Below are 20,568 nucleotides of genomic sequence, written 5' to 3' on the forward strand. Positions count from 1 at the left end.
ATTGGGTCTCATGTGCATACGCGTAGGAAAGGTTCTGTAGGATCTCTGTCTTCGAACGGACCCACTTACACTATTGAGTCACACATGAAACAATCACATTCCAGAATAGCCAATAAAATTCATGTTTCATTTATAAAGAATCATTGTTTGGTGTCATATAATTTTAAGGTTAAAACCTTTGCCAAAGATTACGTTACCTCTCTAAGAGCTTACAAATTATCATAATTGTGTTGACCGTGGCCAGGAAAATACATATAGTCAAATTGGTAATACACACTGACATTAACTTCTCGCTGGCCGAGAAACTGATAGAGTGTAAACTATCAAATTTGAAATCAGTTTAATCAGGTGGACCTCGAATTTTCAGATCCGAGTCCTTTTAAAACCTGAATTAATTAATAATAATTAATTCCCTAAAATTAAGTAATCAAAGTCATTACAGTTCTCAAGCAGATAAAACAGATTTAAAATAACTGTTTTATATGTATATATATATATATATATATATATATATATATATATGTATACATGTTGCTATATATAGTAGATTAAGACTACAAAATAAGTTTGTATCCTTAAGCCACTCTTTAAAAATGCATGAAATATATTGCATTAGATAACAAAATGTCACACCAAACATTATCTGCAAACAATGCTAGACATTTTCTCGGAACTAACTAGCTTACTAACTCTTTTTGAATCAGCTGAGACAATTTTGCAGTTATTTTTATCCAGCTGGTGATATTTTTAGTGGATGCATGGAGTCATTTCTCCTCAAGTTCACTCAAGTGAAGAGCAATTTTGATATTTTATTGGTTTGATATCTAATGCAATGGAATTAATGCATTTGAAGTGTGACATTCATACATCTCTTAGGTGTCTAAATACTTTTTAGGGGCCACAGTATGGTCTTGGAGGATATAGCGGAATATCTATGAATGCAAACGTTAGGTTAATGCAGGGCTTAACGTTAGAATAAACGGCAACTCAAAATTCTGTTATTATACTATAATATTTGAGTTTTACTTATACTGGCAGTTCTTCCCTCACTGATCTGTTAGACACAATTCTCACACATATAGGCAGTCTTGATACCAAAGCAATTTACTGAAATCTGTTCTGTGAATGAAAGCCTGTTTGGCTGTGAAAGCATTTCCATGGCAGTAAATACGAGCAATAACTATGCTGATATGTCAGCTCCATCAGCATATAAACCCTCTAATTTCTTCTCTGCTTTTTAAGTCAGAACTGTGCATGCAATTCACATAAAAGCAGTACAAAACAGAAGGGATTGTTTTTTTTTGTTTGTTTTTTTTTGTGGGGGTCGTGTGATCCAAATATAAAACGGTTCATAAATCAACTTCGCTGATTGGATTTACCTGCTCGTCTTTGATTGAACTTTGTGTGAGAAAGTGAGAAAAGTGATGTATTTGCATGCTAAAGGATGCTTTTTGAGAGCTGTAATTATCTCCGTTGTGTAATGCTATTTGTGTATCCATAATTTATTTTGGCAAGAAAAACAAGAAGGCTATAACGCACCACCAAGTCCCTGTTAAAATTTGCAGTTAATTGAAATTCACATTTGCATGAACAAAATCAAACACTCATTTACATATGTGAGATGATGAAAAAAGATAACTGCTAGTGTTTGTACTTCATATTCTGTCAGAGCTAGCTTGCTAATTGCTAAACGGTGTAAATATGGCTGGTGTACATTACTGAGCTAATGTAAACATGGCGTCAAGCTAAATGTTTACACTCGCGCGCACAGCTGTGTTTGTGTGTCTTGGCAGTGCAACCAGACATCCAAAAATGGATGGAAAATTTACCGAGAATGGAGCGCGCTAGAGGTGTTATGGAAGTATACCCTCTTTAAATGGTCCCACGTCTCCGTAGTGCAGTGTTATTCTGGGGAGATTCAGAGGTGTGTCTGTATCTGCCCCCCTTCACAAACAAGCTCATCAATTCCAGGAGGAATCTATTACAGACCCCGACTGCATTTTTCCATCCCTACATGCACCTAATTAATGCATCTCCTCTCACTGGAGGACACTGGGATATGGCCCCCCCTGCCCCAAGAAGCTCTTCCCCAAAAACATGATGAATGACTTTGATTTAGGGGTCCGTGCTCTGGGTAACGGCTGGCCAGAGGGGATGACACTCTTTTGTTTGATATTGATCTATAAATAGCTTTAGCTTGACATTCCCGACCGACCCATAAACAGCTCGGTGTAAGGTTAGTCTAATGAGGGACGCACACGCTCAGACTGTTGGGATTCACAGGCGGTCGTGTTTGACATCATTACCGACTGTAGTTGTGTTAAAGCACAGGCCACCTCGTTACCCAGATGCGTGCAATTTGCGCATCCGATTGTCGAAACGCTAACTCCCACGAACCTCAGTCACCTCGCAGCACCTCTGAGCACCTGTCTGTTTTTCCAGTTGTATGCCGCACGTCGACCTCTGCGCAATAGCTTGAAAGGACAACTGTCAAATTAAATGACACAAGGTATATTTTATTTCTATGCGTGTCTGACCTAAGCATTTTGCCTCCGAAATATGTGATATATATTTTCGTGCCGGCCTCGCTCGACGGCGGCGGTAATTGAAAAGCATTGCTCAGTGTAGTGTATATGCAGTCCTATATGCAATAAGCCACTATTACCTTCCTTTTGTGGCCTGAAGGGATTGAGCCAGGGTGACATGATAGAAATTTTCGATTGAGTAAGAGACCCCACACTCTTTTCAATGTCAGGGGGTGAATGAAAGACCCCTATCTCGCAAGGTTTCCATCAGAAAGCCCGCACAACCCCCAGCACAAACACGCTTTCTAGCTTTCCCTTCTATCATGCTGTCTTTCATACTCTCGCTCTCGTTTGAATTCTGTCTGTATCTCGCAAGGATTCCATCAGAAAGCCCGCACAACCCCCAGCACAAACACGCTTTCTAGCTTTCCCTTCTATCATGCTGTCTTTCATACTCTCGCTCTCGTTTGAATTCTGTCTGTCTCCATGAAATGGGAAGTTTGGATGAGGCTTCTTTCAATCCCACTTACAATAAATAGATTAAACCCCTTTGACTATTACATCATGCATTATCAGGGCCAGGCAGCTCCATTACCAACAATCAATGCCACCGACAGCAGCATTGAGAGAGCAGAGGCTGCTTCTGCTAACACACGGCATTAGGACTTTTCTTGACATCCTACACCATGTGTGTCAGAGCAGGCCATTGACTAGAGTGAGTATATAAAAAATAAGAAGGCTTTTTTGACCTGAATTCTGATCTGTTGGGTCATTTTAAGTAGTTCTAGAAGTTCATTAAGTGAGTGTTTGAGCAGATGTTGGTCAGGTTGCTAAATAATTTAACAGAAGTGTATGCTGAACAGTCTGTAATTTTCCTTTACTTTTTTGTTTAAATGTATACTGTAGTTAAAAAATGTCATATACAGTATATGTATATATACACATAACTTCCAAACAGTAAAATTTTGTTAAATAATTTACCTTTTTTTACTGTATAATGGTAAGTATAAATTTACTGTATAAAATAAATAAATAAATAAAATAAAGATAGATAGATAGATAGAAAAAAAATACAAAAATTTGTACAGTAGTAGCCACAGAATATTTTTGTGTGAGTTTAGTTTGTTGTTTGAAGTGTTAGTCAGTATGAACTGTCATGGTATGGAAAAGAGCTACATTACATTTCTTCAAAATCTTTCTTTTAGTGCCAAAATAACATGCATATAGGTTTGAAATGACACGTAAATGTGAAAACAATGACAAAACATTTATGTTTGAGTGAAATATTTTTTTTAAAAGACCAATCTAACCAAGTATATCACAAAAAAATGGCCCTGCATTATACACATTACTGCATGGCCTACATATTGAATCAATAGGTTTTAATAGCTTATGCAATTAAATTCAATTACCCAGCAGAAGAAATTATCTGTTAATAATATGAAGGTTTGAACCTACAGTAGCCCAAGACAGAATATGCTGAATGTCTGCTGCCTCCCCGAAGCCCCGAATGTCTGTAATCAACCTGAATTTAAGGCGTTGGAGCGCCTCATTTCCTGCGTGAGCTCAACGCTGACTGCCGCTGCGCAGTAAGTGTGGTGAGAGGATCTAATTTTGATTAATCTGCTCATTTCCTTATGTCTGTCGGACATGAGGCAGAAAGGTGGGACAAAGAGAGGACAGGAAGAGATTAAATCAAGCCCTCTCCTCTCCCCTCCCCTTTCTCTCATGCAATTGCTCTACCACACCTCTCCTCACTCCCTTTCTACTGAAATTATTACATTACCCTTCCACAGAGTGACCATTAGCTCAAAACAGGGTCTGTCAGGCCACGCAAAGCTGCCGTTATTTTGGATTATAGAGTAGTTAGAGCTTGTTGGAACATAACAGCAGGACAGCTGAGGCACTCAACTCTGGCACCGAGTATGAGGTAGTGCTGATGGAAAGTGCTTTTTTCCTTGTTTTTTTCTTTCTTTCGTTCTTCCAAGGGAGGAGCAGGGGTGGATTTTAATTCTCCAGATCACTGAGAAGCGTTTTCATATTCATGATAACATACACGTTCCACTGGCTGTCACCTCACATGTCCCCTGTAGGTCACATCTGTTATTTATACTGTGTGGAGGTCTACTGAAATCACTATTTTAACTATGTTAAATTGGTTTAATAAATCAAGAGGTATACAATGTATGCAGCACAACTGCAACAACATCTCTGCACCTTTTCTTTGTTTCAATTAATTCATGATCTTTGTAGTACACACACACACATACACATACACATATATATATATATATATATATATATATATATGATTTGTAATAATAAAAAACATATTGTACTGGGGATATATACAGTAAGAAAACTATTTTAAAACTAAACTAAACCATATAACCACCTTGAATGCAAAGAGTCAATATCAAAATGAATTTTAGTTCATAGAAGAGGTGCATTCATTGCAAGTCATTTTATCTTTTAATTACATTTTCATTGTTATTTTGGATGAATACATGTGGGCCAAAAAAATGAATTTGCGATTTCATTTCATTTGCGATGAATGCAAAAATGTCTAAAAGCGGTAAAAATGTTATATTTATAAGGTTTTCCATGCCCTTTTGCAAGACACATAATACTTAATAAGTGTCTTTCTAGGACATTTGTAAATAATATCTAATTTAATAGTGAGTAAATCAGGTCTCGAACCGGATGATCATCAGCCTTACGTAATTGTAGTTTGAGATAATCTTATTTTACACACTACATTTGCCTGTTTATGAAAATAAAACAGTGAGTCACTGGCTCCAGACAACACTGTTGGTCAGATTTAGGAATATGGCCTCATCGTCTCGCCTGTTCTTATTCCAGTCCCTTGTGTCTTTGTATACCCGATCTCAGTATTAAATGGATAGAAAGTGAGCATTAAATCACACTGCTGTGAACTATTATGCGCAGTTGTTGCATTCTGAAACTAAGAGTGCAGAAGTGGTCTGAGGGATGAGCGCAGTGTTGACTTCATCTCTGTCTTCCTCTGTGTGTATTGATCCACTGTAATAGGTTTAGTTGGACCTGTTCTGAGTCCTATCAGCAAACAGAATCGGTCAATAGTGCCCCACAGGCTTTGACAAACTCCTCCATTTGTTCAGTGAGCTCTGTGACAGCTGACTGAGGAGAATGGCCACAGACTAATGCATGTTATGCAAAACTGAACCGCAAAAAACCCAATCCATGTTGAATTGTCACTGCCCTTTGGCGCATTTACTGTGTACACTGTCATGTTTGCAACTGATGAAAGCGTATCTGTTTGTTCAGACATTGTAGACAATACAGTCGAAATGTTTGGGGTTGGCAAGACTTTTTAAAAATGTTTTTGAAAAGTTTTTTTCTATTTTAATATAATTAAAAATGTAATTTATTCCTGTGATTTCCAGTCTTCAGTGTCACATGATCCTTCAGAAATCATTCTAATCTGCTGATATGTTGCTTAAGAAACATTTATTATTTTCAGTGTTACAAACAGTAATGTACATAGTAATGCTGATTCATATTTTTGTGGAAACGGTGATACATATTTTTTTAGACTTCTTTGGTGAAAAGAAACTTCTAAAAACAGAATTAATTTGAAATATAAATGTTTTTGTAGTTGGTCTTTGCTGAATTAAAGTATTCATATAAAAGTTGAAAAAAACAAAAAACTTTGAAATGTACATTGATAGTGCATCAGTTACTATCCTAATGATAAGAGAGAGAGATTTACAATTTTTAAAAGTGATTTAGCTAAACATTCTAACAATCTCTTTCATTTTTAACTTTGTAGCACTCATGTTTATATATAGCCTAACTAAAGCTCCCTTGTAAATTTTGGATAACTCTTTAAATATGCTGACAAAAAATAAAAATGATCTGTGATTAAAACCTTACCTTGACAAAAGGTCTTGTTCAATAGATGAAACTAATTATTTTGTAATAACACAATAAATGTATAAATGGATGAAATATTTTTTCCCTCTTTTCTTGTACTTTGGAAAATGGACCTATTGTCTAAAGGTTTTTTTTTCATGGGAATTAACAGTTTGGGTCATTTATAACTTAAACTGCAGGTGCAGGCAAAATCTTTTTCCCGTGTTTAGTGTTGATTTCATAAGAATATTAGTTTTCATATTTGGCTGAGGCAGGCTGAATGTACGTATATGTCACTCTGGGGAAACGTCTGAACTCACTAATTGCAGGAGTTTTACTTTTCAAAACAAATCAATATGACCTCCACAAAATGTATTGGGATAATCAATCATTCAAGAGCTCAGACTGCTTTAAAATTCTGTCTTCTGTCAGCAAGAGTTGACAGATTATATTACCATCCACAGCAACTCATCTCATGTGGAATAGACAAGACCAGTGGACTGTTGCTGTCAACCCACTAACACTAATTAAATGCACCCACACAACATGTGCTTGTGAATGAATCTGTTTTAATAGCATTTAAGACAAATCAATACTCTAATAATTTTATTACTTTAACAGAGGGAAATTTAATGTGGATTTCCAATATGTGTCTCTGTGAGTAATCAACATGCAACTGGTACGTTAATATCTTTGGCTGTTGAGTAAATGGCAGTTGTTGTGTAATCAGATCTTAAGAGCTCAAGGAAGCCTCCTCAACTCAAAAAACACCTAATGATAAAAAGGTCAATACTGGAAAATCAAAATAAAAGAAGTGCAACACACTGGTTCAGAACAACCGCCGTCGCATAAAAACTCAAAACAGGCATTTTGTCATTTTGTAAGGTCAAGCTGTTGATTGAAAATTAAATCACTTGAAAGTGTAAAATAAATAATGCAGTTGTCGAATCCTTTTTAAAGGTGTTTCTTGAAGGTCTTATTCTAATGCTGTTTGCATGATAATGATAAATGGCTCTAATAGACGGAAAACGTGTTCCATGTTGTCAGGCTGAGGAGATTTTTGTACACATAGATCATGTTATTGTAGGTAGATCCTGTACAGCGGTTCGGCAGGCCTCACTGACTTCTGAGGGCTGAGTGAGTGGGTTTCAGAGCTAATGGCGTAGCTAAAAGCAGGCGTGGTTTGGTCGGATGTCACGCGTGTTTAAGTGTGTGCGGCTCGCTTTCCGTCACTCCTGCAGTTTGTCATGACCTCAGAGCTGTAAGTCATTCTGGCAGCTCGGGTAGTTTGACATAATTGAGATATTTGGCAAATATTTCTTTCAAAGAAAGAAGGAAATATGGTCCCTGGCCAAGGCACCATGGCCTGCCATTGAGCTGAGTGAAATCTTGCTTTATAAGCTCTATTTTGGCATAGTAGGCTGGACTGACTGCTTTGATGGATGACTTTCGCTAGTCTAGCATAGATATAGCATAGATTATTACTGATATATTTTATTTTATAATATTGTATATTATATTTTTATATGTATATTCACACATTACCAGTCAAAAGTTTGGAATAATTAAAATAGTTTTAGATTTAAAATAATTTCTATACATTTTATATTTAATTAACATATTTTAATTAAATATTATTACATTTAAATATATTTAAATTACATTTTCTATTTTAATAAACTTTAAAACGTAATTTATTTATGTGATGGCAAAACTGAATTTCAGCAGCCATTACTCCAGTCTACAGCGTCACATGATCCTTCTGAAATCATTCTAATATGGTGATTTGGTGCTTAAGAATTATTATTGTTGTTGTTGTTGTTTTTGTTGCTGCTGCAGCTTAATGTTTTTGTGGCAACGTGATACACTGTCATTCAAAATTTTGGTTAGAAGAAGAAAAAAAAAATTGTTACGTCAGCAAGGATGCATTAAATTAATCAAAAGACATTTATTGTAAGTAAAGAGATTTCATCAAAAAGATTTCTATTTCAAATAAATATTAATCCCTTAACTGTCACCCTCCCACCTGTGGGACGCTTGGCGCTCTTTTTTGTTGTTGTCCTTTTTCTCTATCAAATGTTTTAGTAATCATCATGAATTATATATCATTTGAAAGCTAAGAAGCCCAAGATTCATCCTGTGAAAACCATTTTAAAATCGAACATTGCGTTACCATGGAAATGGTACTTTAAAATGTTTTGGTGGTCTCCTCCCCCTTAGCGGGAAGTGTCAAGAGTCATATTACAAAATGCATTACGGTCTTTTACAATCAAAACTTTGTATAATCTTGACAAAAAACATATCATTGGAAAGGTTTTTTTTTGTGATAGAAGCAATATTGACAGAGAAATTTCAACATATTCGACAGAAAAATGCATAAAAAAAATTAAATGGAGTTTGGATGGCACCCGGTGGCTGTTTCTGGTATAACACCCTAAATAAAATCTCACAGAAACCTCAATTGTTTTCATATCAACTTCAAATTTGGAACATAACTTATTTAGACAGAAGGCTTACATTTTATAGCAATTTTAGAGTAAAACCTTTTGTGTAAAATATGTATTATATATAAAATAAAATAAAATTAGTACAGTGTATTTTCTTTACAATAAATTTAAACTTCTATAACTTTTTGATACTTAATTTTCTTTTTTTTTTAATCCACTTTTGCCATAATCTGCTGATTGTCTTCTTTAAAAAGAGACCAACCTTAGGTCTGTATTCCAAAGTGTTCATAAATTACAACAATTTAAGTTTGGATAGTGCACGTTCATGCCTATTTTAAAAAATAGGGGGTGACAGTTCCCCCCAAAAATCTAACATGGTTTCCACCAAAATATGAAGCAGCAAAAACTCTTTTCAGCATTGATTATAAGAAGAATTAAATATTAAATGAGAACCAATATTTATTTCTGAAGGTTCATGTGACACGAAAGCCTGGAATAATGACTGCTGAAAATTCACTAGTTGTTGTGTATATATTATAAAAGTCACTATTACAAATGCAAGTGGGTTACATTAAATATAGGAATAAAGTTCAAATATGTAATCAGAGCCATGGCATAGTAGTTAGTATTTGCATGTTGTGCTGTGTTGCTCGTATGGGTGATTTGAGCTTGAATTTGGCTTGTAATATTCGCTGATCATGTCCCTTCTTCTTTGTGTCAATTCATGTCCTTTCTGTATACTACTATGAAATTAAATTTGAAAAAAGATTCAAATATCTAGATACCTCCAATCCACAGCATCCAACTGTCAGCATAGTGGAGCACCGGCCTTCATAATGTGATTCTAATTGAACCCTTTTGAATGTTCTTGAGTGGTGACAGTCTGATTTTAAAGCATTTGACAAGTGTACAATGACTAAAGGGTTGCCTGCTAATTATTCATGTCATTTCAGTGGATTGAAGCCCAAATTGAACAGTGTGTCCCTTTAAATCCATCACTGTACTAAAAGCGAATAGTTAATGACTATAACATGGCACTAAATTATTCAGTCAAAGAGGTAATGAAAATATGTTAATTAGACGATTGCTATTAAAGATGGAGTATATCACAATCTCCATCCCAACATGAAGTAATTATTTAAAGATATTGTAATTGTGAAATATTAGTGGTCAGGAGTGTCATGCACATTTTTAAGAGGGAGTGCCAGATCTTTGCAAACCAGACTTGGACATGCGAATGAGTGATTTCAGCCAATGCATTTTAATCACATTTTTTGTGTGTGTGTGTGTGTGTGTGTGTGTGTGTGTGTGCGTGTGTGTGTGTGTGTGCGCGTGTGTGTGTGTGCAGTATGCATGCAAATTAATTATGAAAGATAAAACTAATTTTATTTTCTTAATTCCAGGAGACACCTTTGAATGGGCATGGTGCTTCTGTTAATGGTCCTAAAAACCTTATGCACAAAAATCAGTGACATTTTGTACAATCTCAGCATCTATTCTGGAATGTTTCATAAGAAACCTCTTGTCCCAGGCTCTCATTCAACTGCAACTGATTATGCAAAGGAAATCACACGCTCTTAATTTTTTTTCACCTCTCCTTTTTTATGACTTTTCCTTGGGGTAAAGCAACAGAGGTCTATTCTAGAACTTCATGAACAGCCCACAGTCAGAAGCGGTCCCTCTTTGTCCTGTCCCTCAGTGCTTTGGCTAAAGACAGTCTCTGTCCATTCCCTCAGCTGACGAGGCTGAATTCATTCCCATGGTGCTGATAACTCCAGCATGCATGCGACCTCATGGTTCAGATTACAAGTGGGGGATTCATTCCTTGTATTCTGTTGGTCACCTCGGCATCAATTGCAGCAGTACGCAGCGTGTGGAGGGGAGAATAGATGCTATCAGGCAGAGGGCAGCTGCTGGGAGACTGAGAGTCTGTGCTCATGCTGTGAGAGAAGAGACAATAATGTGACACGGTCCTTCAGTCTCTGTCTTACTGATGACCACTGTTAACACATTGCTTCCTGTTCATTGTTGATCAGTTGTTTAACTTAAGGTGCAAAGCATCTGAGGAAAACTCTTTTGACTTGGACCAATATGCAACCACTTGGCAGCAACCCAGATTGTTTTATTTTATTTGATTTGATTTTATTTCCTGAAGTGTTATATGTATTCATTGATTTTTTAGTAATACATTTACATGCTACATTTATTAATTTTATACCTTTATGGAGCAAATATGTTGTAATCAATGATGGTTAGTGATAGGGACAGTATGCAACCCCTTAACCCGAATAACTACTGGAATGTCCTTCCTAAACCTCAACTCCAGTACCTCAGCCTCAGTTCACTCATTCAGTTTTAAGTTTTGAAATTCTGTTGAACCTGAAGTCTAGAGCTTATATAATTTTTCATGATCTAAAAACAATTCAAGCAAATACTTTATGTAATTATTGTATTAGGCCTATGAATCCAAAACGTTATTTTATTGTTATCTGACATTAAATTACATTTCCATTATCGTCAAAACTCTTGAGATTCCATTAGCCATAAAACAATATGATTAATTGTTCAGATAATCTCTGGTTTTAGCATTCAAGACTGATAAGCATGCTGTGAGGAAGGAAACATGATGTGATGTTTTATCAGCTCCTTATCTCACAGTGTAATCATGCTAATATCTGCAGATCAGTGTGCATTGTAGGGGGAAACAGATAGTGCTGAGTAATGTCTCCTCTCAGTCTGTGCCGCCCATGCCAGCACTGATGTAACTGTGCCAGTAACTGAGTCTGCCATCTCAGATATTAAGTCTGGGAGTGCACTGCCAGCACTAGTTCCTCTGCCCTGTCTTTGAGACATGAAGACAGTGGCAACCGTCCTTTGTGCTTATCTAATGCTAACCTAGGACTGTGTCTTCCAGTCTTTCTCCATTTGCAGAGATGAGACTCAAGCTTTGGCAGAACTGTTGGATGAGCCAGTAGTTGGTTCCAAGGCTTGAGGCTTCAGTTACAAATGTGCATTAGCTGATAAATCATATTACTGTACTTCATCACGCTGTCATTCCTCTGAAAACATAGCCTCTGTAATACCATCATGATGACATGCATGCTTATCTCATGAGCTTGCACATTTTAATAAGTGCCGTGAAGTCTCACAAGCCTCCACTGTTTCTCGGAAAGTTACCATTTTATCCTTAATCTCACTTATTTAAGGTGAATTACGTCATCTAAGCATGCACTGTGATGAATAACCACAGCAACCAGGAGCTCAAACCAGTGGCAGATGATAGAAATAATAGCTCAGGCATTTGAAAATGGCAGGTAATATTACCTTTCAGCAAAGATTGTCCAGATCCTTGGACTGAGGGGACATAGAGATCCGATTAGACTGATTACCTCATCATTGTTTAGAGTGGTGGGAAGACAGTGAACTTAATTTTACTGGATGACTGCAGGCACTGTGATGGAAGGCTAATCAATTGATAGATTACGCAACTGATACGAGTGCTGTGCGTGCTAAAGCTGTGAGTGACTGAGTAGGATTACCGTGGCCTCAATGGACTGAATGACTGAGAACTAATAGCTATTGGGGCCACTTATACTGATATCTGCTTCTCAGAGAATCAGAAGCCAGACATTTCAAGCAGGCTTGTAGAGTTGGATTTGTCTAGGATTTCAGATTATAGCATATGTTGTAATACATCATTCTAGTCAACTGGACATGTTTGTCTTTGTTTCTCTGTAGCTAAAATACATTTCTGCTCTCATACAAGAGGCTTCATGAGTTGTGGATTGTTGGTGGAGATTCCTCTGCATTTAACCTTGTTGGACAACACAGAAGCAGCAACACTCTAGAGAGGACTTTGAAAGAAAAGGATCACAGGTTAGTGGAGTTAAGATTTTAAATAAGGATAGACTGTTTCAAAGTGAAGGAGACTTTTGAAGACCCTGTTTACACCTGGTATTTGGTCTCAGGTGATGCAGTCACAGGTTTCCAGCCAAGACAGCCATTTACACCTGCTAGTCATTTGCATCTTAAATGCATTTTCTGTGACCACCAGTGATCCAATTTTGAGGGTCAGGTCTCTGATTTTAATACATCAATTTGTGTTACTGTATTTCAGGAAAGCTCAAACACATCAACAAAAAAGCACAAAAAGTTATGGAAGCTGGAGAAATTCCTTGACATCTTGGGCATGCATATGTATGCTAAGGGTGTCCAGTCTTACTCCTTGAGGGCCACTTTTCAGTTTAGCGCCAACCCTAATTAAACACACCTGAAACAGCTAATCAGTGTCATCAGAATCACTAGAAACTTCCAAGCAGCTGTGCTGCCGATATACTGTGGGGCAGTGGCCCGCCAGAAGCAGGACTGGGCACCCTTGGCATCAGGAGTGTCTAGTCCTGCTTCTGGCGGGCCATTGTCCTGCAGAGTTTAGCTCCAACTTCAAACACACCTGAAAGCTAATTAAGGTGTTTCTCAGTGTTACTCGAAAGCTCCAGGCTGGTTTGATGGAGAAGGGTGGAGCTAAATTCTGTATGAAGTGAGCTCTTAATGAGCAGGATTGGACACCAATTGGACGCACTTTTTATCAGACCACAAACTTGATGTTGTCAAATGCATTCTGACTACCTCTAAAATGTCATTCCATTTCACTCCTGAAATCATCTCTGCTATGACTCCAACATTTACTGTAGTCTTATGGTGCCATTGTATGCAATGAGGTTACATGCCAGGGAATCTTCACCATCAGTCCATAACTGATCTGACTACTTGTACAATTGGTGAAATATGTTCAGCTGCAAAGAAACATCCAGTTGACCACAATAATCTACTTGATCATTCTATTATGGTCTGGACAGATGAGAATCTTCCCAGAACTACTGTAGCACAGAATTGCAAATTATAGCACATTGATTTACATAAGCTCTTTGCAGGTGGCACCGACAGTTCACCAGGCAACAACGTCCATGCATTCTAAAACTGTTCTACCAAATAATACATTCAACCATGTTCAACCAAGACTACCCTACACCCCTGCGGAGTTGCCTTGAACCATCCCACCCGCTTGGCTACTGTGGAAAACATCCCCCTCCCTTCACTCAACCCCCCCTATTCCTGTAGCCTCACGGAAGATGTGATGACAGTGGTGTCAGCACAGGTCACAGCGATACACAGAGTCTGTTCGCACCAAGCTGCCAATTCCTATTCTTTCTCTTTTTCTTCCTCCTCTCCTGTCGCTAGTTTTCTGGGTAGGTTCACAGGGTCCAAATTCCTGCCCATCAGCAGCTCCACCTATGGCTCAGAGGTGTGGGGTTTCCAGATCTCTCAGCTTATAGGCTCACGAATAGAACAGTGCTTTTTTTGGGCATATGTAACAGGATTTACCTAATTGCAGTTCTACACTAGACAGTGATGTAATTAGAGTATTTATAGCTCAAGGTCAGATGTGCTATATTTTCTGCTTTTTCAGAAATGGCTTTGTGATTAAGGATAATCCATCATTGTTGACCAGCCGGACCATCTTAAGTAGACGTTAATATAATAAAGCGATTCAGTAGCTAATAAAAGTAAATAGGAAAATAGGTTTTCTTGTAATTTGAAAGCATTTGTGTTCATTCCACTTCTAACTGTTAGCAATTAGCTAGTCTTAGCTAATTACTGTCACGTATCTTAAAACATGAGGGAACATGTGAGCATCCTTTAGGGTTGTGTCACTTTTAGGTTGTGAATTGACAGATGCACCTAGATATTTTAATCAGTCTGTGCTAAAGAAATTCATTTCATGATAGATGTTAATCAGGGAATGGAGCGTAAACATTAGGAGATAACTCTCCTAGTTTGATCCAAACAACATCTGACACAGAATACGCAACAACGTGTGAGTAAATACTGAGGGCAGTAGTGGCGTGCTGTATCTTAGAGACAGACCCTGTAATACTTTTCAGATGGAATTCAGTCTTGCTTTGCTTGACCAACGGCAGCTTTAGCTCGTCAATCTCAAATCATCATGTCGGGTCTGTCATATCGATTTCTAGAGAAAGTAGCCCTAAAGTGGGCTTTCTTTATCAATCTTAGGGCTTGTTACCAGGCAACAAGATGACCAAACTCACTGGCCTGTTACCACGGAGGGCAGTAGAGGTAATTCTATAATTCAAACTTGCTGACTGTATTTTTTTACTACCTTATTTCTCCAATTGCTTACACTTAGATTTTGTTTCTTTGTAGAATTTTATTCTGAAACACTTTTGGCATTTATTGAAGCATGTTTTGCTTCTAAATACATTCTTACAGCCCAGTCAACACGTGAGATCATGCGATGATCACAGTGACATCACACGATCCTCATACTGTGATCCTCACGGTGTGAGTAACAGGTGAAATCATTGTGAGTTCACACGATCCTCATTCATGGTGACATCATTGTGAGATCAAATTGTTGACTGGGAGGTCATTCTATGATGCCCTGAATGCTATCAAATGTTTAAGGTTTTATGTAATTTCAGTGTGTCTAACTCTACTATGCACTTTCACAGTTTTATCAGAATGACAATAAGCATTTGAATGAAATGTACAATTACATGTTGGACCTACAATTCTTCAAATCAGTTATTCTAACTTCAGTTGTATATATATTTTTTTCTATTAAAATGTCAAGGAAGATGTATAAGTGGAATTCCTGACTGAGCCGTCATGATTATTTTTGATTAATAATGCAGAGATTTGTCATTTGTTCAATCACAGCTGGACAGGTAATGCTTATGTTTTCACAGCCAGTATTACATTGATGATTATGTCTTCCCTAATTTCACTCTATATGATGAGAACTTGTTGAATATAGAATCATTTGATGAGTTTTTTGCTGAATAAAGCAGAGTCCATAGCTTTTTTTCCTCTTTTTGTTTTCTCCATCCGACATATATTATAAGGACATGGATACAGGGTATATGACCTGTGTCTATCATCAGCTTGCAAACAATAAAATGGTTCTTTTTGTTTTTGGAGTAATGACTTTATAATGAGATGCGAGAGCTCCCCTACAATTTTCATGCTCATAAACTTAATTTTTCTGTTTTTTGTGTTTACATTATTTATTTATTTCCACAGTTGTTCTAACACTACTACTTTGTTGTGATAATAATTCTGTTTGGTTGTTTGGAAAAAGGAGGTGAGCTGGTGAGGGGAAAAAAGGGACAATCCAGACAAGCAACAAATCATCATGAAAATGTTAATGAGAAACGAAGAGACAAAAAAAAAAAAAAAAGGAGGAGATGAAACACATGCTGCCCATACAAATTACTGTAATAAGCAGATCTACATTAAGGCTGCATAATATCCCCCACTGCATGGCTTATCACGAAGAAAAGCACCCGAAACGTCTATCTGGAGTGATTCTGAATTAATGTCTCATTACTCTTAAGCATCATCATTTTTGGATTTCATATCAAAATGGCAGCAAATTACACAGTAATTAGATATTTTGAGGGGGAAAAATTGTTTCTGGCAATAGATAAAATTACATCTCGGCTCAATGGGATGTGCACTGATGTTGCCAGGAGAAGTCACCAGCTATCAATCGTTGGGTGTAAAGTGTATGTGAGAGTGTGTGTAAGGGTGACCTCACTCTATGAGCTCAGAGCACCAGGAATGCTTTATTGCCGCCACTTTAAGGAGTCAGACCGCGTCTCAGCTCTGCAGCTGCGCTGAACTGATCGCAAACTCTAGACGCCCAGAACATGGATATAATATGGTTATAGGATGGTGTAGACGTCTGTTGTCAATCCATGTTGTTATGCATGCTTCCGAATAGGTGTTTGTAACATTTGTTGTTGTATTAATATCACAGAAAGAACGAACTAATGAATGAATATTTTTGTTATTTGATAATAATAATAATAATAATAATAATAATAATAACAATAATAATAATAAAAGTGAAAAAAAAAATGATAATAGAAAATGTATATAGTTAAAAACTTGCTCATAGGGTAACCTTATTTGGTAAAACTTACCATATACAGTGTGTGTGTCTATATATATATATATATGTATATATATATATATATATAAATTAAACATTTAAGGTTTTGTTTGTGTAATCTAAATATTAACTGTTATTTTTGGAAAATACTATTTTATCTAATCATGTCATCTTTTGCTGATTTTTATTTATTTATTTATTTTTTAATTAACTACAGTTACCTGTTCTGCCATTTATTGTACATTTTTATTGTAAATTACTCTTTTTTTATAGTGAGTTTTTTTTTTTAGCAAATAATACAAAAAAAGGATTGAGTGTTGTATTTCACCTCCCAATCATACTATTTAAATGTGACTCTAGATGGTTTAACCCCTCAGCAATACTTGAGAATACTTACCTCAATCCACAAATAATTATGAGTCCTCTTCACTGAGGGCAAATGTGGCTATTATGTGTCATACTGGTACATAATGAAGCATGAAGGCTGGAGATGTGAGGAGCATCTGCAGAGTCATAGACTGATGGGGATCTCATTTCCTAGCAGACCCTTGGGGCCCCCATAGCACATCTGAGGCCCAGCCCACTCAACATCCATCTCACCCTCCACCCGCTTCTGTCCATGCTCTGCCAAGTTCATGACTTGTGTGCCATCAACGGCCAAGCTGTGTGGCGATGGCACCGAGTCCCATGACAAGATGCAGAGCTAGAGGATGGGGTCGTGCAGTTGTGTAGGCAGTATATTGAGTATTACAATGACATCTTGTCTTATGAATTTTGGCGTCATGAACAGGATTAAACCATGAAAGATCAAATCTTCAGTATGCAAGTTTAGTTTAAACAAAAATTCAAATAAAATTCAAATATTTCAAAGCTTTATTGTCCTCTAACTGTGTCTCCCCCTCTGCCTTACTCCTTCTAGGAATATCGTGTGTTATTTCAATTAACTCCAGGTTAAATGAACATCAGCAGATTCTGGGGATGAGGGGAACATTTGACAGTTTTTTTGGGGTTTTGATGAAGTTAAAGACAGCATTACCCTGGGCAAATCTAATTATAATTGTTAATGTTCCTACCACACCCCCTTTTGAAAAGTCTTGAAATTAGTTGCCTCACTTTTTCTCCCATTATTTATTCTTTCATGTTGACACTTTCTAATTTCCAAGATCTGGGGATGATTAAATTAAGACCATTAATATGGTTTGCAAGTCCCACCGCCGACAATTTCGGGCACCCACAGCATGTATTTAAATATAGATTTAATATCTAGGACTGCAGAGAGAGTGTTTTCATCAGTGGTCTAAAGTGCTTAGTGTGCAGTTCGGGGAGATGTGCTCCTAGACATCAAAAATACATTTCTGCAAAAGGGGGAGGGATTTTGTCTTTAATGAGAGGTTGAATCCCAGCTCCAGTCATCCTCCACCTTTCTCAGTACATTAGGCAGGGAACGTGCAGAAAGATCCACGTAAATGTAATTATGTTCATATTAAAGAAGGCTCTGACAAGGGAGGTAGCTGTGCTGCATGGATGAGAGGCTCCTGGTTGTTCTGGTGCAGTAGCTCATCCTGGATTGATGATTTAACAGCAGAACTCTGGCCCTGACAAGCAAACAGATCTGTGGAACAGAACTCTTCTACAAAACGGTCTAAATTCTACTCCGCAGGGCTAAACCTTGAAGGTAGTTTTCCACAGATCAATACGGCTCAAAATAATGTGTTAACATCCACAGAACACTTACTCTGAAGGCCTGAAATGTGTCGTCCTGAAAGCAGTGTAAATATTATGAGGAAAATGCTGTCATAGAGGTGGCATGTCATTTTTGAATGGTGGAATGGGGAAAATAATGCTCACTTTGACACCATGACTGTTTGTAAAAAGCTTGATGGGAAAATGGCACGTATCAAATCACAGCCCTGAACACCTTTGCCCTCTGCCAGGAACCTTTCTGGTGTCTGCAGGAAGATGTAGAATAGTTTTGAAAAGTGATGCTGATTTGAGACCTTTTTGCAAAATGGTGTGTGATGGCTGTTTTCTCACAGGAAAAAGGGCCTGTAGTGGTTAGAGCATGTAGTTTGAGCTATGGGACTCGTGTGGGGGACTTGAGTTCAAATCCACAGAACACAACCGATCAAGCTTTGCGAAGCTGTAATTTGATTGGTTGCTGTTTATACAACGAGCATGTGTAAAGGGATAGTTCAGTCATAAATTAAAATTCTGTTATCATTTACTCACCTTCATGTAATTCCAAACCTTTATGACTTATTTCTTCTGAGGAACACAATTTTTTTTTATAAGAATGTTGAGAAACCAAAGAATTTTGATTACCGTATCCTCAAAAAAAAAAAAGAAAAAAAAAAAGAAGTGTTTTTACAAATGTGCGTTTTCGTAGTTCACACAGAGACTATGACGGTATCATTTTCAAAAACTTGCACTTTGAAACACATTTTCAAATTGTTGTGTTTTCAGGCCCCCCAAATAGCAGTTGTGGTGTAAATGAATGGCCAAATTCTGTTTTCTGTTTTTACTTGAAAGTGGTGTCATGTAAGAGGTCAAGCTGGTCTCTTGTTGTGCTATTATATGTTTCAGATAAACCTGCCCTTAAATGGCAAGTAGCGAACTGAAGGATAGTTGGTTGTTATACATGTCAATCATGAGGCCATTTCCTGTCTAAGTGGGCATTTCTTCCCCAGAAAAAGCTGCAATGTTTAGTCAAAGATTAGGCTATGTCAGACTAATCGAATGCAGACACATTGAGAAAACAGCCCTCTGAGCATCATAATGTTCCTCTTTGTGTGTTTGCTACAGATTAGGTTTTGTCTGTTCGATCTATTACATTATAAACCATTACAGAGTGATTGTGCATTGGCTTTTTGGCTTACTCTGAATCTCCACACTGTCCTAATTAGTTCTTGGTTTGTGTCTAAACCTGCGTCCTATCTTTGTTGATTTATTTTTTTGTGAGATATTACCATAGTCTTAAGCTAAAGCATATAGAAAACACAATTTAATTAATTATTGTACAAACACACATTCACCCCGTGTCTTCACTGAGTTAATTTGATGACAGCATTCACCTGGACATCATTACAGTGAATAATTTCCACTGCTTCCCTGTGTCAAAGCTCCTGGAAAAAAATCCATTACAGAAGAATATATGCAGAAAACTCTCATTTAGGAAGACAGCAGGGCTTTTTCAGTCTGCCAGTAGCTGACAGTACATCAACACATTCCTGAATATGCAGTTTGATATTCATAATCTGCCCAGCAGTGGGCTGTTGTGACCAGTTTTAATCTCAAAACCTGTTGTTTGCGGTGAGTTGATGTGTTTATCGTGGCTCAGACTGGGAAATTCCCTTGAATTTAAGAATTTCTCAACCACCTGATTTGAATGTAACTGAGATTGAACTGTTTTTCATATATACACCATCAAAAGAAATCAATACAAAATCTCCATAGAATAATGAAAAACGTGTTATACAGGCTTACATCAGCCTGTGTGTTCATTGGGAAGAACCAGACGGCCTAATGAATGGAAATTAATGTATGTTTGCAGAGCCAAATAGCCCATAATTACACAATTACCCTCTGATGGTGAAGGTATGTAGCACTTTACACCAACAACATTTAGGTTTGCTGCAAAATATGCCTTTGAAATTACTTTGTAAATAAAGGAACAGGCATGAAAAATATTAGCATTGCTTTGTACGGTATGAAGATGGTGGCTTTATGA

The sequence above is a fragment of the Sinocyclocheilus anshuiensis genome, unplaced genomic scaffold (genome assembly GCF_001515605.1).
Source record: "Sinocyclocheilus anshuiensis isolate Anshui unplaced genomic scaffold, SAMN03320099.WGS_v1.1 scaffold936, whole genome shotgun sequence".
NCBI lineage: Eukaryota > Metazoa > Chordata > Actinopteri > Cypriniformes > Cyprinidae > Sinocyclocheilus > Sinocyclocheilus anshuiensis.